The sequence below is a fragment of the Polypterus senegalus genome, chromosome 3 (assembly GCF_016835505.1).
Source record: "Polypterus senegalus isolate Bchr_013 chromosome 3, ASM1683550v1, whole genome shotgun sequence".
Lineage (NCBI taxonomy): Eukaryota > Metazoa > Chordata > Cladistia > Polypteriformes > Polypteridae > Polypterus > Polypterus senegalus.
The window spans coordinates 126425608-126446878 of record NC_053156.1 but is presented as its reverse complement, the minus strand read 5'-3'; positions in this window follow the sequence as shown (position 1 = coordinate 126446878).

The following is a 21271-nucleotide window of genomic DNA, read 5'->3' as shown; positions in this document are numbered from 1 at the left end:
CGGCCGGAAAACCTGAACTGTTGCAGGGCACACAACATATAAACATGCCCTCAACGGGCAGAGAACAGATAGAACTTAGCGCTGGTATCATCTTCTCCATTTTTGTAGTAACTTCGGTGCTTCGGCGCTTTCCTCATTCAACTGAATCACTAAGAGACCGTCAGCTTTAAGTTTACACCACCTGCTGAGGGATCGACTTTGATTTCTCACTGCTGGTTATTTCTCCTGGTCAGCTGTCGGCTTTACTTCAGTTGAACTTACTTGGGTGTTTGCGAAGGGCTACTTGCCTGTGGGAGACGCCACTGCTTCTGCCCGCTGCTACTCCGAAGAGGTGGGGCCTCACGAATAAAATTGATGAAGTATTCTGATTGAATTGACGATTCAGAGGAGTAGCTTACCCATGCAGTAGAACCAGATTGAGTGCAAAAAGTTCAACAGAGTCCAGTTGATGGTCAATGTATTGATTACACTTGGTCTGTGTCAGAACTCTGATGGCAGTATTGTGAATTTGTTCTAATCTGTTGATTTCTTCCAGCAGAAACACCATAGAAAAATAACTTGCAGTGATACAATTGAGGGGTGGCAATTTCACAAAAGATGCATTCAAAAAAGTACTTCTTCATACAAAAGTTATGGGAATCTGAAACACACACATCATGGCACATGTTAACATGTTAACAATTTTATGTTAAACAGACATGGGGAGGTGTTACTCTATTCTTTGTCTCCTGAACTTTCTTCTGTTTGCCAACGCTAAAAATCAATGGTCTGTTAAAGCCTACCTAGCATATCAAGGTCAAACGTGAGGAAGAATAGTGATCATGAGATGCACCAACAAACTGTTGCAGCAACTTACATTTTTTAAGTGTTTTACCAGACAGTGGTAGTAAAACAGAAACTATGTCCTAAGAAAAAGCATTTGGCTTAATGGTCAGTCTACATGTCCATCCTTGCTTATTGATGTGAGCTCTGAAAAGAATGAGGATGTTGCACAGAATTGTTTACTCACTTTTTCCTGGAAAAGTGAGGAACCCAGCAATACTGTATGTATAGATTTGCAGTAAAACCACTGTATATCTGAATGGAAAGTAAATCAGGTTTAATCACATAGTGGGACTATAGCTGCTAGCACATTTTTCATCGGTGCAAAGCAGCTAGTACAAATAAGAGTACATATTTGTGCCATAATAGGTAAAATATAGGATGAATGAGAAGTTGCCACCACTGACAATGTAATTACATTTTTTTTAATCAAATTTTTATTCAGTACATCAAAAATAACCATGAAAACACCGATGCAAAATGAAACACCTATCCCACGATGCCAACCCTACTCCACCCACTCCCACACCACAGCCCCAAATATCACAAATTACTCATGGAACAGAGAAGGAACAGCTGAACAAAGTAAAAACTACGTGGTCATTAAATAAATTGCCCATCCAGGTAACTCCGAGTAAGTTGTTTATATGATTTCCACTTAAAAATATTTGAGCCAGTAACCATTAATTCTAGCAGCAGATAGCTCGAAAAGCATTGGGGTTATAGAAAGAGGATTTCCAGCATTTATAGGATAGCGAGTCAGGAGATCTCCAACTTAAAGCTTAGGCTAATTTTGCAGCAATTGTACCCAAACAGAATAATCTCCACTGAAAAGACAAAGAGCTGAAAGACCCAAAAGAATGACAACTTTAAGTGTAAATATTGATATTATAGTAGAGGACAGAAGAAACCATCTCTGACATAGTTAATCAAAAGGCCAAAACTTTCGGACATTTCCAGTACATATGTAAAAATAACAAAGGGATTCATTAGAAAGACCCATGGCAAACCATTTATGGGGACTGATATATACAGTAGGTGATGCACAAATTTGAATTGTGTGTACTGATGATCTGGATTTTAAGAGGCGAAAGTGATGTTCTTAAAAATTCAGTCCTAATCAAGAGGAGCAGACAGTGATAAATCATGTTCCCAAACTGACTGAATGAGAAAAGACTTGAGATATCCTTATGTAAAAAGGCATTGGCAGCAGAGACAGTTTTTGTCTGAGTGGGCATCGAATGAGAAAAAGTTAAAAGAGGATTAGAGGAGAGCAGAAAAGACAGAAGATCTACAAAACCTGATAACAGAACAGAGTTGGAAATAAAAGAAAAATAAGAAAGATGAAACAGAAAATGTGGAGCTCAGCGACTCTGAGGCCTGACCTATCAAAAATATCAGCAACGGTCTGCCTAGAGCAGATAGAGTTACCTGTTATACAATGGCTAGCATTACTAACAATTGGGACATATGAAGACAGATTTGGGGAGGGACCTACATATTTAATTTACTTGCAACAAACTGTGAGTGCATAAGAAATGAATACAAATTTTAAAAATTGCTGTCTTATATCATCATCATTTGGCCACTTCCGCTTGGGTATGCAATCGAGTACATGTTTTGATCAAGCAGATCTGTCTTTTACCAGTACTTTTATTTCCTGCTTTGTTGTTGGGGTGTCTGTTTTGATCAGTCTGGCAATGTAGTTGCCATAGATGATTGCTGGTCAAACTCTTTATCATTTCCATGTGTTGGAGCATATAGTGAGCAGATATTGTGTGGTTTTGTTGAGTTTTTTCTTAAACAATGACCAATGAATCTTAGCTGACGCTTTTGTATCATGTCAATGAGTGATACTTGGCTGACATGGTTGAGGAGTTTTGTGTTCTGAATGTGGTCTATAGCTTTGATGTGCAGCATGTAACAATAGCATTTGATAGCAAATTGATTTCTTACTGTTCTTGTTGACCCAGCTCTCTTATCCATTTAATAGTTTTGACAAACCTGATGCTGTAAGGATTTTGTTTTTTAGTTTAATTATTACGGACAACGAGTTCCGTATGTTCTTCAATTAACAGAAGGCTCCTTCATGCTTGTGCCTTTTTAATTTTAAGGCCATTTTCTGTTGATCTGACCATGGCTTCCAGGTATTTGAAGTTATCTACACATCTGATTTCCTGCTTTCCTTGTTTGATGTTTCTACGACATGCTTCCTGGTTAGTCATGTTTTCTGTTTTTAATGTGTTGACTTGGTGACGGACTCTCATTGCATGTTGTGTTGTGATGTTCAACTGTCCTTCTTCTTTATTGGTATCTCCTTCAAAAAGAGCTATGTCCTCTGCAAAATCCATATCACTCATGTTCTTAGTTCTGTGATGAGATGATTGATGTGGATATGCTGTGAAGCCATTTATGCCTTCTTCAGCTTGTTATTTAATTGCATTGCTCATGACATAATCTTTGATGATGATGAATAAGAATGGCGCTAGGATCTCACTTTGTAGAACACCAGTTGTCACCTCGAATTCTGGGGATGTGTTTCCATTTACAAGTACTCTACTTTTACAGTTGGTTTTTAGAACCTTTCTTACTGTATATTCAAGGAAGTAAAGAGAAGAAATGAGAGAGATCTGGGGAAGACCAGGTTTGATTCAATTGAAAACCAGGATGTGAACTTCCAGGGCACACCAGCCAACTCCAAACAAATCTCAAGGTGAATGCCTAGTGATATATCTTCAAATCAGGTAGGGCCACCCCACCAACAGACCTCTCACATGTCAAGATGGAGTGTTTGTTGGAAGTCTTTTGTCATCCCACAGGAATCGAGACAGGACTCTCTGCTAATACTGTATATTAGGGAGCAGGAAAATAGCACTAACAAAATTGAACCAAAGGACAATATTTAATAACTGTCTACAATAGAAGGATAGGGATGTGTGAGACCAAGAGGATAGAGATTCTTTAGCAGGGCTTCAAAAGAGTTAAATAAGCCAAGGACATGAGGAAGGTCAGAGAGCATGTGATTAAATTAATTAATCTTTGTTTAATACATTAACATAACACCCAAGAATGAAAATAGAAGTATAAGAAAAAGAAAATGATTGCATAACTGTTTTTGAGAAAGGCTAAAGGTTAAAAGGTTTTAATAGAGACTTTACATGCTAAAAATAATTGTGCAGGGAAGCACTACAAGTCCCTTTTAATCAAAAAATGGGTCAATGAGTATGTTAATAGATTATTTAACACACACACACACACTAAAGCCCTGATGATCTCTAAATGTCAGCACAACCAAAGTCTTGGTCATAGATTTCAGAAAGCTGGAGTCTGAACATACTCAAATCAGAAGTTTCACATTTTTTTCAGTCTCCACCACTAATAATTTAAACTAGGTGCAGCACATTTTAGGTATTGTTGAAAAGGCATACCTTTGTGTTCTCTAGACGTCTCCATCTATGCTCACCTACTTCTTCATGTGCACAACTGTTAAGGCACCTTTTCACCTCAGGGCCACAAAGCACTCAGTGGGTGAAGAAGTCAGTGCCGAAAAAGATGCCGAATGAGGACAACTGAGCCAGAAAAGCAATGCTCCTTTAAGTCGAGACAGTATTAGAGCAGATGTCCCAAGAAAGTTTGGACCTGGGCAATTAAGGATATGGAGCTCTGCCAAAAGCCTGACCAAATGCAACAAAACTCAGGCAATGCTTTAATCCAGGCAATCACCTGTTCACTTAGTTTGCAGTAGACTCCATAAAATGACAATTTCATTTGTTTTTTTTTTCGTTGATAGCATTGAACTGGGTGGCCCAACTGGTACCCCAATATTCTGTGGAACTCAGAATATATTAACATTGTATCAGTAATATCCACTGTTGCAGACAGTAAGCATTAATTCAAATGTGGGGATTGTTATGAGAAAGCAAAAAAACTTTTGATCACATTGGGGCATATGATATTGCACAACTTGATTTCCAAACAACTTTTGATAAAAATTATGTTTCCACTGTAATTATGTTATTGGACTTAAGTGCAGCATTTGACACCATTGACCATTCTATTTTACTGCACAGGCTAGAAAACGATGTTGGGCTTACAGGCCCCGTGCTCGCTTAGTTCAGTTCTTATTTATCAAATCGATTCCAGTATGTACAGAAATGTGCAGACAGTACTCCATCATTATACACAGAAGTTCAATATGGTGTCCCGCAGGGCTCAGTACTGGGACCTTTACTGTTTTCACTTTACATGCTTCCACTGGGATCTCTCATTAGGAAACATAATGTTAATTTTCACTCGTATGCAGATGACACCCAGTTATACCTTTCATTTAAATCAAATGAAGTTTCTCCGATGTTGTCTTTAATTAGTTGTGTTAGTGAATTAAAGGAATGGATGAATGAGAACTACTTGTCTTTAAATACAGATAAAACAGAGATGTTAATTGTTGGAGGGAATGGCGCTGATCACAGCAATATTTTGTCGTCATTTAACTCAGTTGGAATCCCAATTAATTTTACTGAATCAGCCCAATCTAGGTGTTATCTTTGACTCTAGCATGTCATTTAAAGTGCATATTACAAAGTCGTCCAAAACATGTTTTTTCCATCTTAAAAATATTAGGAAATTAAGGTGCTTTCTAAATAAACAGGATTGTGAGAAATTAATTCATGCATTTATCTCTAGTAGGATTGACTACTGCAATGCGGTGTTCACTGGCTGTTCAAACTGTTCTCTATACAGCCTCCAGTTAATCCAAAATGGCGCTGCAAGAATTATTACAAGAACAAGAAAATATGAACACATAACTCCAGTTCTTAAATCTTTACACTGGCTCCCAGTTAAGTTCAGGGCAGATTTCAAAATCCCCTTTTAACATATAAAGCATTAAATGGCCAAGGTCCGGCTTACTTGTCTGAACTTATCATGACTTACAAACCTGGCTACATTAAGATCTCAAGATGCCGGTCTGCTTAGGATTCCAAGGATTAATTAAATAACAGTGGGAGGTCGAGCTTTTAGTTACAGGGCCCCTAAACTGTGGAATGGTCTTCCTGCTTCCATAAGAGATGCCCCCTCGGTCTCAGCCTTTAAATCCCGGCTGAAGACTCACTACTTCAGTTTAGCATATCCTGACTAGAGCTGCTGATTAACTGTACATACTGCATCTCTGTTGTTAGTCATTAGCACTATAACATAAGTAACATGATAATTATATTTGAATACTAACCCTCACCTATTCTGTTTCTTTTCTCGGTACCCAAATGTGGCCATTGGTGCCACGGCCCACCTGCCAAGTTGTTTGCCTGCCTATGGTAAAGTCATCCCTGATGGAGGATCACAGGAATCATGGGAAAGAGGGGTCCTTTCATCGGAGCAACGTTTCAGCCGTGGCATGGCCAAATGGGGAGGCAGCTAGATGGATGAGGTCTCAGGACTCTAAAATATCAAACCTAATTATGTCATATCATCTACTGTTAAACCGTAATTCTAAAATTTTTATTATTATGCTGTCTTAAGGAATTGTTCTGTTCTGTATATTGTATTGTATTGACCCCCTACTTTTGACACCCACTGCACGCCCAACCTACCTGGAAAGGAGTCTCTCTTTGAACTGCCTTTCCCGAGGTTTCTTCCATTTTCCCTACAAGGGTTTTATTGGGAGTTTTTCCTTGTCTTCTCAGAGAGTCAAGGCTGGGGGGCTGTCAAAAGGCAGGGCCTGTTAAAGTCCATTGCGGTACTTCCTGTGTGATTTTGGGCTATACAAAAATAAACTGTATTGTATTGTATTGTATTGTATAAGGGTTACAGGTAAATTATTAAAATACAAAAAGGCTGGGTTTCAGGATGCAGTGTTCAGACAGATGAAGAATAATGTTAATCAGAGACAACAGGTTTATGATGTGAGGTAATCATTGCAAATAATTTGATATCAAAGTGAGGGCACACAAGGGTATGTACAGGATTTTCTACTTTTTTTAAATTATGTTACATAAACTAGATAAAAACGTACCTGCCAATTTGTACCTGACAATTTACATAAATTTGTAAATAACACAGATCCATACAGAAGGATCATGACAACATATTAGGTGTGATAGTACAATAGTCACATGAAGTATAAAGTATTGCTTATGTAGAAAACTGATTAAAAGACTAACAGAATATTGGTTTACACCATTGTGCTGTGGTGTACAAATCAAACAAGGTTATGTTTAAAGTGTACAGTATAATTCATTTCAAAGGCCACATCTGGTCTCCATATTTAAGGAACATTGTTACAGTGGTAGATTATTATCTAATCAGGTTTCTGGATTGCAAAGTATCAGTTCTAACAGAAAATCAAGAGCTACATTTTTTCAGGCTAAAGAAACAAAAAAGTTGTCCTTCTTATTTAAACCTACCATAAATGTGGGAAGCTGGAGCCTGACCTAGCAGCATCAGGTGCAAGGCAGAAACTTTGCTAGCATATCATATGATGCACACTTTCCCACACTTACTCATACTTTATAAATTTAAGACTTGACTTTAAAAAATAGGTGAAGCCAGAGTAATTAGAAAAAATCATGGAGACACGGAGAGCACTTGCAAACTAAAAATAGACACACAGTGCCATTGAGCCTAGAAACCCTAGGCAAGGATCATTACTTGTGTGTTATATACAGTATGTCTTGTTTAGTGTATTTTATATGAAAATATTTTTAATAACTAGGGGGCTTTGTACTCTGCTCGCTTCGCTCGTCCAACCCCTCCCGGGCGTGCTATGCTCCAGCCACTTCACGTCTCTGCTGCTCGCGTTGTCATTGGGGGGGGTGGGGCGGGGTGCTGAAAGCACACTAAGGAGATGCGGTCTGATTAGCTGCTGTCTTTCTCCTGCTGCTGCCGAGCTGCGTGTTCTGTTTGTCGCGCTGTGCGTCGATCATTTAAAAGCCTGTACAGCAGCTGTCCTTTTGTCTCACTGCCCTGTTTTGTGGGATGTTAAAGTGTTTCTCTCACGGGACGTCAAATTGTCTTCCGAGAAGATCACATATCGTGTCCTTCCAAGCCCTCCAAGTTTTTATTTTATAAGTAGAGAGATATTAATATTACTGGTTACATTCTGTTTCAGAGGAAATGTGGGTTGGTACACACCAATGACAAAAAGAACAATTAATCTGCTTGACCATGTAAAACCTTACAGCAAATTAAATTAAAAAGGCAAACATGCCTTTGGAGTAAAACATTAATTTTATGCTGTATAGAGGCAAACAGCTCAATCAGGCCAGATGGGTACCTGCCAATGGGGTGAACAGCAGATGACATTTGATCAGTGGAAAACAGGTGATGAAACAAGTGGGCAACATGGCAAAGGATATTTCACAATGTTATTCCATTTGTCCAAAACAGCTGCCTGATATGTAGTAGCCAATTGAGTTGAATGCATCAGAATGCGTTCAGATTTTTTGATTAATTCCACATTGGACAATGACGCTTTACAAGAAGGTGAAAAATGTTGTTGATAAGATTTACCAATTCCCACTGAGGCATATGTGCTCACTTGACATATCACTTCTTAAACTGAAACAGTAGTGCTTTTACTGTGGCAAAACCATATTGAAATTCAGTATATCAGCAAGTTTAAAAAAACACATCTACTTTATACTTTACAGCAATTTTGTTATGGTGGCATAGTGGTTACTACTAGTTCTATCTGAGATCCACCCTCCTGGGTTTAAATCCCACGCCATGGTTGTAACCCACATAGAGTCTGCATGTTCTCCCTGTTTTTGCATGAGATTTCTATCCGTTACTAAAGGTTAAGTTCAACAACATCCCATTAGACATGCTGGTTACGCTTATTAGTGGAACCAAATTGGCACTGTATGGATTTGTAGATGAGCAATGAAGTGCTCCTGGGACTGGCTCCAGCCCTTACAACCCTGAACTGGATTGAGAAGCTTTGAGAATGTTATGCTATATCTAGCTAGAATTACATGTTGTAACGTATGGCATATTAACAGTATAACTATCTAATCTACTGTATATTAGAAAGTCTGTTTTTATGACATTTAATTAAACTGCTTTTCTTAAATGTTGTACATTAAACTGAAAAGGCAGTTAAGGCTGCAAAAACATTACAACTGACTTTTCCATTATAAAAGATTTTCTAGTTTGATTATCTGAGCATAAGTTATGTTTGCATATTTGAAAGCAGAAGAAATAATATGCTGAATGTTAAAGAAAAATGTACATAAAGCGTAGACTCAATTGCAGTGACATCAGTGAGTGTTTGGTGGTGCTGGTGCACTGTGCCTCATGGCAAACAGGGTGAAATTAAGTCACAAAAGCAAAAAATACTACTTTAAAGTTTAAAGGATAGCAGCTAAGTGACCATCACAAAGAAAAAAATGTAATTTTAGCTTTAATTCAATTAATTAGAGATATATATGCAATTCAAATAACACTGAGAAATGAAAAAAGTACAACTATCCACCTATTCATATAGTGAGCACACTCACACTCATTCATAGGTGGTCAGTTTAGAGTCACCATTTAGCCAAACCTGCACATATGGGTCATATGAGAAGAAAACTGGAGTGCCCAGAGAAAAGCAAATGCAGACACGAAGATGCGTAAATGCATGTACATTATGAGATATGTGTAATACCTGTAGGTCACATGGCACTCAATGCTGGGGTGAAAGGGTGGGGAAGACATTAAAGGGTGTCAACTGGAAGGGACACTCCAAAGCAACTCAAACCCAGGAAACATTAAGGGAAGCCCACATAAACAAAGAAGGGTGGTTTACTAGCTACAATCCACATATGAATAGGTAATGCAAACAGAATTTAAAATAATTCTAACAAAAATACATAAATAGTAAAAGGCTAAAGCCATTCAGAGCCTGCTTAATACAACAAGTCTAACCTAAGAGATAGCTGATCTACTCACACAATCCTGGTTTACCTTCCTCTGTTTCCTTGAAGATAACATTTCTCTTAACACCAGGAGAACTTTGCCCAGCACTACTCCTTTGAATCCAAGCTAACTGGATCTATGGCCAGTGGCCTATTGTAAGTCTGACCCCAAAAGTACTTCTAAGATCAATCTGAAGCACTTTTTGGTGAGCATAGTCTCACAAAATGTCTGGGGTTACCTGATTCAGGGCATCTTCCGGTAGCTCCAGTTTGGTGACCCAGTTTTACTTACAGGGCTAGATATGCCTGCAGAGGCCTGGCTACCAGTTACTGTATAATGAAGGGAACTGTATAGACATTTATTACACATTTCCCACTGTCCTTTTATTACTTTCTAGTCCAGGAAGTGAAAGGGACTCTTTTGACTCTTTGCACTTCTGCCCATAGTAGTGAGAAGTCAAGCAAAATGACATCCTTTGTCTTACATTAATCTTCACTTAAAGTATAGACTGCAGGTAGCATGGTGGCACCTAACAGCAATTAAAGTGCAAATTACTACAGTACAGTCCTCTTTACATATTTTTAAGATGATACTAGATGCTCACACCTACCCATAGGTGTACTATATAGAATCACCCATTATACAATTAAATACAAGCAGGGAAGATGTGGGGTCGAGGTTCCAAAATGGAACAACCCCATTCATGGAAAGGTTGACAGTAAGTAAATGAGCAATCAACATACCTACAGTGACAAGTAGAGTTTTTAACAAAATCTGGCTCAAATTCTGGCCCACAGGCAACTATTTTTTATAAGTTAAATTAGGGGTCTGGGTTCTCCTTCTTGGCCAGTCACTGTAAAGTAAGGACACATATACAGCATGTCATTTTCCTGGTTATACATATGCCCTCTTTCTGTTTTCCATTTCAGTTGGTCCCAGTAAACAGAGCAGAATGGTCATATTCCTGAAATCCAACATTCAATTCATTGGCATACCAAGTACCTCAAGAAAAAACTCTGAAGACACCAAATATATGTGCATGCAGACAACAACATGATCTGGGAATTAAAGACCAGGGGCCTCATGCATAAACGGTGTGTACACACAGAAATGTTTGGTAAGAACTTGTCGTACGCAAGTTCTCCGCTTGGTTTTGCAGACTGGCGGCACCCAGCGTCAAAGCAGCACTACTATTCCTGTGTTACACTTTATTCCTTGGAACCACATTTATGACGCAGCTTTATAAATACACTAAAACTAACCTCATATTGTTTATTAGTGGTCTGATTGTAGATTACCTGTAACAATATAATGGCCCAGGGAATAGCCATAGTATTCCAAATTCCATAACTGCTTTAGCGTTGTTACTCTCACTGCACCTTCTTCTTCTTTCAGCTGCTCCCTTTAAGGGTTGCCACATCGGATCATCTTTTTTCTACTCTCACTGCACCAATCGAAGTATTTATATCACTGTATCTGAGTGGGGAATCACAGCAGCAGCTGATCGGAAAGAGAATGATCGGTATACAGCATCAAGCTCACGCTGCCAAAGCCACGGCAAAACGTTTCGAAGCCTTTCCTGTACGGACCTCGCAGTTCAGAAACAGTTTCATCCCAAGAACTATAAACGCACTCAATCAATTGCTCTTTGTAAAGCTGTTTGTACTTATAAGTACAATCATCTCACTGTAAACTTGCGATACAGTTATAATATTACACAACCTGCGCCACTTTATAAAGAGTGTATTTACATATGATGACGATATCATTTTTAAGATGAAATGCAGCAAAATATGTTGATTATATTATACAGATAAAACTTTAACTTCATTTAAATAATCTGTATTGTCAATCATTAAACATGTGAGGACACGGTGCCGCAGCGCTAGCAAGTTCACGTATTGTTCCTGCCTTGCGCGCTGTACAGTATATTTGCTGAGGCTGGCGCGACACTAGAAGGATAGATGGATTGAATAATTAAACACATACTATGAAGATATTTCAATGTTCCCTAAAAGTTTTAAAGAATCGTCGTTGTAAGCTTACAGATGGCTTAATGTCTATTACGGAGCTGATTGTGTGGTGATTGGATATTTGGGGAAAGAAAAGTAACGACAGGAATTGGAGTTTAGTACGTTTGAAAGAGACAGTACTGCTACAATAAATTATTTCATTGAACAATCACTGCGCCATCTTGTTTCCATGTTTAATAACATGCTTTCATCCCAATCATCATGAAAATTATATCACATATATATCTCAGTATTTTAATTATTCAGAGAGCTGTAATATCACGAAAGTAATGAATTCTGTGTCCTGTCGGAGAAAGAGAAAGAACGGAAGCACGTAGTGATTCACTTACATAGAGCACATTGAAGATCAAATACAAAACAAAGCAAATGTGAATTTCCCCTTGGGATTAATAAAGTATCTATCTCCTTATCTATCTATCTATTTAACGTGCTATTTTAGTTACGATGGGATTTGAGAAACTAGTAAATTAAATGAATTTAAGATGAAGTTTATGATGTTCTACTTTAATGACAAAATAAACTACTGTACATCATTAAAGTGGAAATTTTGAGATTAAAGTTGACATTTCGTGCTTTTTTCCCACTGTGTGCCTATTTTTTTTTTTTGTCTGTACCCTAATAAACTCAGACGGTGGGCTACAACTCACCTTTTCACTGCGACTTTGATATGCGACTTCTTTTTTATTTTGGCACTGTGCAACTTTGTGAACGTGAGCTTTCGAGTTTCTCCAACACGCTATGTCACTCGATCAACTTCCTTTTGTTGATTATACTACTGTTTAAATCAACAAATAGTATGTTTTTCCTTTGCCTCCACTTGGTATTCGCTGAAATTCTTATTTTTTCCCTCTTGCTTTTCCCATTGTCTTTTCACAAAAGGCTGAGCTTAAGGGCGATTTATATTGATTTGCATATTCATAGAGGCGTAATTTTGGGAGAGTTGGGGGCGGGACAGAAGGCACGTGCACGAGCGTTACTTTTCACGCTGACCGGGATTTATGGAGCAGAAGAACGCAAAAGTTGGAGTATGCACAGATTCCTGCAACTGGATTTTTCTGTGCGTAAGCACATTTTGGCTGTTGTGCTTACTTCATGTTATAGTGCGAATTCTACACACGGCGTTATGCATGAGGTCCCTGGACCATGAAAAATAACTAAAGTGAAACACATGTAACAATCGTTACAGAAATATGCTACATTTTCTTCTTTAAAAGAAAAGTATTCAGAATTTATTTATGGTTATAGTAAAAAATAATTACACACACCCAAGTGTAGAAACTAGTCCCCCAGCATGACCATTTTTAAAAGATTTTCTCATATTTTACTATCCAACTGTTTTAAAGAAATTCCACTGGATATTAGTAAAAAGTCACTTTCATTAAACTGAAGAATGCAATCAGTAAATTGTCTTTTGCTCTATTTTTCGGGGCAGGTCTGGAATTCCCTCTTAATAAATGTTACAATCTTTTTGTATCATAAAAGCCTATAAACCATCAAGAAAATTAAAATCACAGAACCCTTACTTTCATTTATTTTTTAAAAACCTTTTTCCATTTCCTTAGTGCTGCTACTCAAAGCTACTTGGGTTCAGTTACCAGCCCTATAACTGGCAGTGTGTAGTTTTGAATGTTTTCCCCCCTGTGTTTTAAAGACATAATTGTTAACTTAATTGCTTATTACAGATTGGACCATAATGTATGACAATGGGTGTGCATGAGAATGTGCCATTTGAGGACTGGCATCCCAGCCAGGATTGACTCCATCCTAACACCAGTTACTGCTAAGATGAGTTTGGCAATGAATGAATGGTGTTTACATGTTAATCCTTTCAGATGTAAATAAATAGATGGAAAAAGTATGAAATTACTATATAGGCTTCTTCTGCTGGGTATGATGTTAAGCTGCATCTGGTCCTGCAAGCTGTCCTCCGACATGTTGGGAAATTATGAGGGTTGGTGGCAGGATTGGCACTCCAGCCACTGTAAAAAGACTTCATGCAGCTCTGAGAAGACAACTAGGACTCCTTTCTCCTCTCTGTGGGAGTAGCTATGCTGCAGCAACACATAGGAAGGCTGCTCATATTATGAAGGGGATGGGGGAAAGCTCTTGGAAGCCCCATCCCCGGAAGAGTCAAAACCATGGGAGAACCAATGGGGTCAGGCCTGTCGGGTATCAGAACTGGTGTAGCACTGAGGCATTGCCCACTGCATGGCAGCACATGGTCCCAATTTGAGGTGGCCTATCCGGATAGGCGTGTGGAATGTCTTGTCTCTCTGGCATGATGATCATCTTCCTCTGCTGTCAGAGGAGCTGCATACACTCTGCATTTCAGTGGCAACATTCTCTGAAGTTCACAGACTTGGGACTGGCTAGATCTCTGTAGGTGGGTACATCGTTATGGGCAGATGCTATAGGTGCTTGCAAAACTACGGGGTCTAAAGAAGGGCCCAGTTTGTAAATTCTGATCACAGACTTGTTTTTGCTACTCTGAAGATCCAGCTTAGATCCAGCAGGTTACTACCACTAGGAGAATGAGGATGGACCTGGCCAGACTCCCAAGATCAGGCTGTTTCTGATGAGTTTGCACGCAGTTTGTGTAAGGAACTTGCAGACTTAGGTGTGACTACTGTTCCTAATTTGATGTGGGAGACCTTCTGTGACAAGACCCTGAAGGTTGCTGAGGGTTGTGTTGGTGTTACCAGTGTTCCCAGAAAGAATTGTTTCATCTCGCAGGATACTGTGGATATAATCGAGAGGAGTTGCAGCGCATGGCTTGATGGCAATTCCAGTCTGTACCAGGAACAGAGAAGGATGGCTGCGAGGGCTCCGAGGGCAGATAAGGAGGCATTTGTTAGAGGAATCTGTGAGCAAGTCACACACCATCTTTGGTATAGTAACCCATATCCTGCTTACAGAGGAATCGAAGCATCAGGGCGGCTGATGAAACGGTCTTTATGGGACTTATAATTCCTATCTGGAAAGGGAAGGGTGATCGCCTGGATCGCGGCAACTACAGGGGGATAACACTGCTCTCGGTGCCAGGTAAGGTCCTTGCTAGGGTCATACTCAATAGGATCGGTGATCACTTGCTCACCTACCAGCAACCAAAGCAGTCTGGTTTTACACCTAAGAAGTCTACCATCGACCGCATAATGGCACTGAGAGTTCTCATGGAGCACAAATGGAAATATCAGCAGAGTTTCTTTGCAGCCTTTGTCAAATTTTGTAAAGCATTTAACTCAGTTGATTGAGCTGCCCTATGGGACATCCTGAGACTTGGTGGGATCCCCTCAAGGTTGCTGGATATCATGGACGGCCTGTACACTGGTATTGTGAGTGCTGTGCAGAGTGGAGGCAGAACCTCTGCGTTTTTCCCAGATGATTCTGGGGTATGTCAGGGTTTTTTTCATCTTGCTCCTACTCTGTTCAATGCTTGCATGGACTGGGTGTTGGGCAAGGTTGTGGGGTCCAGCGGCTGTGGGGCATCTGTTGGTGAAGACAGATTCACTGAGTTTGACTTTCCTGGTAATGCTGTGATCTTCACAGAGTCAATGGGGCTCAGATCAGGGCTCTCGAGAGACTGAGTGAGAAATCTAAGTGTCTGGGCTAGCAAGTGTCCTGAATAAAAACCAAGATCCAGGCCTTTAATGACCTCTAAGGCACAAACATCAGCAGTGAGCCTGTCTGAGGAGAGAGTGTCAACCTTGTTGAGAGGTTTACTTACCTCAGCAGTGAATATTCATGTCTCTGGTGATTCTTCCTATGAAGTCAGTAGATGGAATGGGACAGCATTGTGTCATGTGTTCACTGGAATGAGATATGTAGTGCTCCCGATGTCTATGCAAAATGACAAAGGTCCAAGTCTTTAGAGTCCTGGTGCTTCCTGTTTTGCTTTATGGTGTCGAAACATGGATGCTATCCAGTGACCTGAGATGAAGTCTGGATTCCTTTAGCACTTGTGTCTCTTTCAAGAATCCTTAGGTACCACTGGCTTGCTCACAGAGTCCTGAATGAGGCACATTACCTGCATTGTGAGGGAGTGTCAGTTATGGCACTACTGCCATGTGGTGCGATTCCCCAGAGGGTAATCTGGCTCACAGGATCCTCATTGTTGAGGACCTGAGTGGCTGGACAAGGCCGAGGGGACGCCCACTTAACACTTGGCTGCAGCAGATAGAGGGTCATTTCCATAGGGTGGGACTGGACTGCGTGTCTGCCTGGGGGGTGTTGCGAACCAGGATTCTGTGCTGTTTCGTAATGTGGTGGGTGCGACAACACACTGTACCCGTGCATGTTCCCCAACCTGACCTGACCCGACCAGACCTTCTTTTGCCATGGCACTGAGGAACAAATAATTGGACAAACAGCTGATTTTTTTTTTTTTACAGCTGGACTTTATGCTATACTAATGTAACCTCAACCATTGGTACAGGTTACTGTTACTTTAAACCACACACCAGGTGGTAGTGAGTGACTTGTCTGTCTGTTGCATTTCAGTATATTCACCTGTTAGAAGTTGGGTGTGTTAGCCACTTCCGGATTCAGTGCTTTGACTGAAATGAGATGAATATGTGCTGTTTTACTTTTCTGGATTCTCTCCACCCATATTCATTCTGTATGGTGGTACAAGTAACCTTATTTGCTAGGACTGCAGCTGTGGAATTATTGAAATTATTCTATCATAACTACATATAAAATGCAGCTCACTAAAGAAAGTTGTTTTGTAGCTAACTTAAGCTTGTTATTCTTACATCAAGCATAGCTCTCAGAATCAGTGAATCCATTAGGTGATGTAGGTAGCTGCTTAAGGCAGCACCATCCGAGAGGTGCCATTATTAAAAGTAAAGTAGTGAGTTCCAGACACCAATGGGTAACTCCCTGGGTCATATAAGTTTGATAGTTATTTCCAAGGAATGTACACAAAGGGGAAGTGTTTGTGCTTCTGAAGGCATGCATACTCCAAAAAGGAAGGGTGACCCCTCATGCCCCAGTCATTGAACTCGGATGTTAATAAGTGGGCCCTGTTACCTGCTGAGTGACGTTTATGAAGGGACCTTACAGTCCGTGGTATATGCACTAAGGGGCATTGTTTATGCTACCAAGGGGACTCGTGCACTGAACACCATGGGAGATAGCAGGTCGTTGTTATTATCAGACCATGGCAACCTATGGACAAGGAAAGGCAACATCTATTTTTTTTTTTTTTTCTCCAGCCGCCTGGAGTTTTTTTTTCTGTCCCCCCTGGCCATTGGACCTTACTCTTATTCAATGTTAATTAATGTTGATTTATTTTGTTTTTTTATTGTGTCTTTTATTTTTCTATTCTTTATTATGTAAAGCACTTTGAGCTACTGTTTGTATGAAAATGTGCTATATAAATAAATGTTGTTGTTGTTGTATCTGTCAACTCCACCAAGAGCTACAAATGGGCTTTGACTAGCAATGATAGCTGTAATTTTACTTGCAGTATAGCAGTGTTCTGCCTTAATGCCACCATTCCTTCAGCTCACCTGTAGCTTGTCACCTGCAGCATTTCCCCTATTTCTATTGAGGAGAAACTATTCCAGCATTAAGATGGAACTGAGAACCATACAACCTTTTTGTGAATGAAGCACAAGTATGCATCTAGGACCACATATCCTATGGCAGACGTGCAAATATAAAATTCACTGCCCCTTATGTATGCAAGAAAATACATCTCAACTTACTCAGGTGTACGTACTGTAACTCTATGGTTATGGCTCCACAATTTTGATTCATAACATATAATTCTTTTTTAGAATTAATTTTTGATTATGTATATTTACTTTTTCATAAAATATACCTGCAAGATTTAGGTTTTAATGTTATTGTGAAATTTTTGTGACTTCATTCTGCTCTAATTTGAGGTTTGTTTTTGTGTTTCAGTTTTGGTCACTGAACTTTTTGGATCTTCTTGCTCTGCTTCTACTTATAAAAATGACAGTTTTTTTTGTTTCTCCTTTGAATTCATCCAAGTACATTTGCTCTTGTCCCTTTTGGACTAGACATTTTCTAACTGATTTGGTCATAATATGTTTCTGCTACTCTAGCTCACCTCTGAACACAACAAGAGAATGAAGAGATCTGCCCTTGAACCCCTGCTTTTATACTTCTGACGCTAACCAGATTATTCTTACTTTCCTTTGCATATCTTTGACACTCATATCTTTAATTTCATATTCTTTCAGTCTTTCTCACACAACCAAGAAGGGTCTAGTCATATAACACCTGACCCAATCATGCATCATCATGTCAGGAACAAGCCTGTAGTCTGGAAAACAAGCTTTTTGACCTATAGGATTGGCACTATTTCACTATAATGTATGAGGGACACCACCAGTATGATGATTAATGTAAGAGATTAATAGAAATCCACGGCAAGGACATTACTGCCTATATTTTCATTGGTAAAACATGTCTCACAGCCATGTTTCATTTCAACCTTTTCAAATTTCGAAAAAGCCCAGGGTGTAGAAGCATGTGGACATGAACACGAATACTATAGACTGTTGCATGCCCCCAGCACTTTCCAATTGTGGCCTATGACTAGCATTACAAAAAAACTAAAGTAAATCCCACCTGATTAGTCATGATACAGTCTGCGACTATCTAAAATAATTTTCTGCCTGTAACTTTTATTCCACAGATTTTGTCCTACATTCAGAAATATCCTGAAGGGTGGGGGGTTGCCACATATATATGGCACATATGTGCCTCATGCTAACAGGAATGCATGTCTAGCAGATGGAGAAATGTTCTCATGAGCCCTGCACCAGATGGTCAGCACACAAACACAATCTTGCTATGAACATACCTCACCAACTTCATGCACTGAATTATCTCTTCTCACTTTTAACATTTATAAAAATTCAAGCAGATCCATTTTTCTTTTAATATCACTTTCATTTTAAATATACAGTAGGGTTTACAAATGTGTTTAAATTTCTTCTGCTCTAGTATGTTAACCATAAATACCTTCAAGTGTTAAGAGTGTGTATTCATATACTCTGGAAGTCATCACATAGGCAGAAATAATAAGAGCCCTGGACATATTTACATTTCTTAAATTATAAAGCAGAAAAAACTTATACAGTATGTATATTTAACATTCCTCAGGGTCCTTGATTCTAAGCAGGACATGATACTGGTTATATGATAGTCTTTTATATTATAGTTCATAATTTAATGTTACAGAAATTCTTGGATTTTTATCCATGCTTCCATCCAGATTCAAACCTGCTTAATTCAATTAAGGCTTATGGTAAGCTGGAACATAAGGAAGGCACCAATCATAAATGGGGATGCCAGTCTATTGCAAGGCACAGTTATACACTCACTCATGTTGTGCCAGTTTACAATCATCTATTGGCCTAACATATATGTAATTTGGTGAAAAAAATGAAATTCGAACAAAGCATATGGGCACAAAGAGAACATGCAATATACACACAAACAGTGACCAGGCCAAGGTCCAACCTTAGCTCTGGAACTGTGAGGCAGCAGTACTAACTATTGCTCCACCCATTTTTCTTAAAACTCTTTAATTTATATTCTCATAAAGGGTGAAGGATATATTTGCATTACTTAAACGAACCATGTCAAACTCATTACTATTGGTGGGCCTCTACGACTGCCATACGTATGTCAGCAGGCTGCACTGTAACAAATACTATAATATTATTCTACAAAGTTACTGTAGCTTTCTTTCCAATACTGAAAACTTTAAAAAATGTAACACTTAAAAATTTAAAGTTTAAATAACAGCAATTTATTTCCATACAATCTCCGTACAACAGCATACAATTAGAGTCTTAGCCTCTTAGCTAGGTCCTTATATTATTATCATTATATTATATTCATTGCTTATATAGGAGTGTGAGATCTATTTCTTTTGTCCCAACACTTGGCATCTCTTGTTATTAACCAGTTCGTCAATATCAGGCTTGAAATCTTGTGCAGCTGCAACTTTTATGAGGGATGAAAGGTGCTCGACAGTAAGTCTTGAGCGATGTGGGGTTTTGGTAGCTTTCATTAACGAAAACAGTTGCTCACAAAGGTAAGTGCTTCCGAACATAGACAGTACTCTTGATGCCAACTTACGAATCTGCACATACGAGGGTGGCAGGTAAGCACACAAGCCTGGCACACCAACTTCGTTGTATTTTGCCTTCAGAATAGAATCTGACTGCAGTCCAATCAATTCCATTTGGATATTCTCAGGCGCATTCTCAACATTGTAAGAGAACAGAGGAAAGTCCTGTTTGTGTGAACTGAAATCACTAAAACACTCACTGAATTTATTGCTTAGTAATTCAAGTTGGAAAACAAATTCTCCAAAAATCAAATTTTACTTTACTAAGTTTACTATAAAGTTTATATTGTAAAATAAGCTGATATACAAAAAGCCCCCTGACCTACACTAAAACTCAAAATCACAAAAATTTGTTAATAAACAACTCACCAACTTCTCGCATCCACTTCAGATCTTCAGCTTTAGTCTGCACTAACTGTTCATTACAATACTAGCACAAAATTACATACTGTAAAACTAGAGCAAAAAAACGTGAAAATATGCGAGCTACTATTACTCGTGATGGTCAGTTCTGCCCAGTGGCCAGTCTCAGCAGCCCAGCCAGTAGTGTAACCTAGCAGGGGTGGCTCTAGGCTCTTGGCGGCCCTGGGCAGAGAAAGAAACGGTGGCCCCTTCACCCGCCAATGTCAATATGGTATCTTATGCACGGCGGATGGCCACGTCCGTTGCAGACACTGCATAGCCGCCTCGTGCTCATGACGCGCTTCTATATGCGTGTGTCCATAACTTGAAAACCAAGTGGCGGCCCATGATATTCTCATTACAGCAGAACGTTATAATCTATAATAATAAAAGGCAAAGCCCTCACTGACTGACTCACTGACTCATTACTAATTCTCCAACTTCCCATGTAGGTAGAACGCTGAAATTTGGCAGGCTTATTCCTTACAGCTTACTTACAAAAGTTAAGCAGGTTTCATTTCGAAATTCTACACGTAACGGTTATAACGTTCGATAACGGTCGACAACGTCCGCCATGTTGAACTTTCTTATTTATGGCACCATCTTCACAAAATTTGGTAGGCGGCTTCCCTGCGCTAACCGAAACCGATGTACTTACTTATTTCGATGGTATGACGCCACTTTCGGCCGCCATATTGAACTTTCCAACGTCACCAATTTTCAAACTTCCCATGTAGGTAAAAGGCTGACCCTATCTTCACGAAATTTGGTAGGTGGCTTCCCTGCGCTAACAGAAACCGATGTACGTACTTATTTCGGTGGTATGACGCCACTGTCGGCCACCATATTGAATTTTCCAAACTTCACTAATTCTCCAACTTCCCGTGTAGGTAGAAGGCTGAAATTTGGCAGGCCTATTCCTTACAGCTTACTTACAAAAGTTAAGCAGGTTTAATTTCGAAATTCGTTGCATAACGATCATAACGATCAACAACGTCCGCCATAT